At 55.7% G+C, this 3,431-nt stretch overlaps 1 pseudogene; it reads left to right on the top strand.

Annotated features, from left to right (window-relative positions):
- Positions 1-586: 586 nt before the first annotated feature.
- Positions 587-2,756, top strand: LOC139031500 (heat shock factor protein 1-like; annotated as a pseudogene).
- The last annotated feature ends 675 nt before the right edge of the window (positions 2,757-3,431 follow it).

Raw genomic sequence — 3,431 nt, 5'->3', positions numbered from 1 at the left:
TTTACTGATGGAAGGCCTGTATCCCAAGCAGTGAACCTGCAGTCTCCTTTTCCCAGCTGGGTTCCAGAAGACTGGCAACCCACTTTCAATCCCCCAGTAGTCTGAAGCTTGGAGGCAACTGACTCCCTCAAGAAAAAATACCCACAGATATAGACATTTGAATGTGATTCAAAGCAAAATCTTTAAAAAGTCTTTACTGAATATGTTACTATATTGTTTCTCTTTTACATTTTGGTTTTTTGGCCACAAGGTAGATAGGATCTTAGCACCTTGGATCTCTCCTCCACCAGGCATCAAACCCACACCGCCTGCATCGAAGGCAGTCTTAACTACTGGACAGCCAGCGAAGTCCGTGATTCAAAACTTTTAGTCTGGATTCCCTCTCAATAACTCACAGTAAGGGTACTAGTTCCCACCTGGGTACCACCGTGGCCCACCGGCTTGCGGATGGCTTGCTTTTAAGCAGGAGTTGTCAGGTCAAGACCACTAGACATTTAAGGGAGATTTTGGACAGGAACAAAAATTTAAAATAAAAAGCAACACGGAGGAGAGCCGGCGGAGCTGGTGGGACCGCGCCTGTTGCAAGATGGCGGCGGCCACGTGGTCCTCGCCGGTCGCAGGGCCACCACCGGCAGCGCCTGCGCTGCCTCCGGTCAGATGGGTCTCGATCTCACCAAAGGCCCCTAGTCAAGCGGGTCCAGCGATGTCCCGGCCTTTCTGGTCAAGCCGTGGACCCTCCTGAGTGACCCCTGACGGACACGCGGAGCTGTGTCCACGTGCTCGACCAGGCCGGCTGGCTGCCTGAGTCCCCGAGCAAGGCGCGGGCAGCTTCGTGCGGCGGCCCGACCCTGTGGCTTCCGGAAGGTGGTCCTCATCGAGACCGGCGGCCGGGTCGGGCCAGGGTCGATGACCCCGAGTGCCGGCACCGCGCGTCCTGCGCGGCCAGGAGTAGCTCCCTGAGAACAGTCAGGAGAAAGTGACAGCGGGTCCACCATGAGAAGTGAGGACATAAAGCTTCGCCAGGACAGTGTCACCAGGCTGCTGACCGTCTCCCAGTGGGTGAAGGGGAAGCAGGAGAGCATGGACCCCATCCTGCCGGCCGTGAAGCAGAGGACGAGGCCCTGTGGCGGGAGGTGGCCAGCCTGCAGCAGAAGCATGCCAGGCCACAGAAAGTGGTTGATAGGCTCGTCCAGGTGCTCATCTGGCTGGCTTGGTCCAACCGGATACTGCAGGTGATGAGAACGATCCCGGTGATGCTGAAGACGGCAGCTCAGCACATCCCAAGCCCCAGAATGACCAGCAATACTCCCTGGAGCAGGTCCACTACAGCTCCTAGGAGGCTCCCGCCTGACCTACAGGGGCCCCAGCCTCTCCTCCCCAGATGCTGTTGCCAGCTCTGGGCCCATCATCTGTGACATCACTGAGTTGCCCCAAGCAGCCCCTTGGCAAACAGAGACCCCTGTCCAGCAGGCCCTTGATTGGAATCAAGGAGGAGTCCCCCCACTCCCCAGCCTACCTCAGAGCCCCTGGGCCAAGGATTCTGGTCCCGGTCATGGGCACCCATCCTCCGTGATGGAGACTCCCTTGTTCCCAGTTCAGTTCAGTCCATTCACTCATTCATGTCCGACTGCAGCACGCCAGGCCTCCCTGTCCATCACCAACTCTTGGAGCTTACTCAAACTCACGTCCATTGAGTCGGTGATGCCATCCAACCATCTCATCCTCTGTCGTCCCCTTCTCCTCCCCGCTTCAATCATTCCTAGTGTCAGGGTCTTTTCAAATGAGTCAGCTCTTTGCAACAGGTGGCCAAAGTATTGGAGTTTCAGCTTCAGCACCAGGCCTTCCAATGACTATTCAGGACTGATTTCCTTTACGATGGACTGGTTGGATCTTCTTGCAGTCCAAGGGACTCTTAAGAGTCTTCTCCAACGTCACAGTTCAAGAGCATCAACTCTTTGGTGCTCTGCTTTCTTTATAGTCCAACTCTCACATCCATACATGACTACTGGAAAAGCCATAGCTTTGACTCGATGGACCTTTGTTGGCAAAGTAATGTCTCTGCTTTTTAATATGCTGTCTAGGTTGGTCATAGCTTTTCTTCCAAGGAGCAAGTGTCTTTTAATTTCATAGCTGAGTCACCAACTGCAGTGATTTTGGAGCCCAGCCACCCTCATTGACTCTATCCTGCGGAAGAACCTGAGCCCGCCACCCAGGCCGTGTCGACCACACCCTTTCCAGATGGGGGGTTGGGGAGAGTGCCCTCCCCACAGTCCCTGCCGCTCCCGGCCCCACCCCCGCCTCCCTATCAGGAGCCTCAGCCTAACCCACCTGGACAGTTTGGCTCATGCCTTGCAGAGGCCTGGGGTCACCTGTCTCTTCCCCAGCCCCTCCTGCTGTCTGCATTACCGAGTCCAGTCAGGGACCGAGCTCACGGACCACTTGGATGCCACAGACTCCAACCTGGATGACATGCAGACCAGGCAGACTAGCCACGGCTTCCACGTGGGCACCAGCGCCCTGCTGGATCTGTTCTGCCACTCGGTGACGTGCCCAACAGGAGCCTGCCCGACCCGGGCAGCAGCCTGGCCCGCAAGCCCCCTGGGCCTCTGATGGCAGAGGACAGCAGCCCTGACTCCGGGAAGCAGCTCCTGCAGGCCCCAGGCTCTGTGGTGGCCAGCAACCTTCCGGTGCACTTCGAAATAAAGGAGGGCTCCTACGTCAGAAGACCACCCTAGGGGATCTCACCATCTCCCTGCTGACGGGGAGGAGGGCCGGCCTGTGCCCTTCCTCTCCCCTCCCAATGCAGGGCTGGTCTCAGGAGCCTGATAACTGGTCTGCCAAGGTGGGGCATGGCCCCCAGTCAGCACCAAGGGCCACCCCTGTGTGCCATCACTGGCTTGGCACTTCATAGCCACACTCAGACTGACCAGTACAGGTAGAATTGTATTTTGGACTTTTTACATGAGAGACACCCCCCCACACACACACCTTTTGCCTTTCTCCTTCTGTTGAGATGTCGTTGTCCTTATTCATTCAGTCGTGTCCAACGCTTTGTGACCCCATGGACTGTGGCCCACCAGGCTCCTCTGTTCATGGGATTTCCCAGGCAAGAATACTGGGGTGGGTTGCCATCTCCTTCTCCAGGGGATCTTCCCAACCCAGGGATCAAACCTGGGTCTCCAGCCTTGTGGGCAGATTCTTTACTGTCTGAGCCACCAGAGATATACAGATACATATGTGGATGGACACACGAGACAGGCAGAGATCTATGAACGTCCAGGATCCGTCTGTGGCTGGAAAAAAAACAACAGAGGATAGAGAGGAGAGGGAAACGTCTCATAAATTATAGTAAACTTCCTCATAGATGAGGGAGAGTATCTGTGAAAGAAAAACAGGATGCTGTAAAAAAAAAAAAATTAGCAAGAAGGTGC

Source organism: Odocoileus virginianus, chromosome 27 (genome assembly GCF_023699985.2).
Source record: "Odocoileus virginianus isolate 20LAN1187 ecotype Illinois chromosome 27, Ovbor_1.2, whole genome shotgun sequence".
Taxonomy (NCBI): domain Eukaryota; kingdom Metazoa; phylum Chordata; class Mammalia; order Artiodactyla; family Cervidae; genus Odocoileus; species Odocoileus virginianus.
The sequence above is the reverse complement of the archived record's forward strand: the minus strand, read 5'-3'. Positions and strand labels throughout refer to the sequence as shown.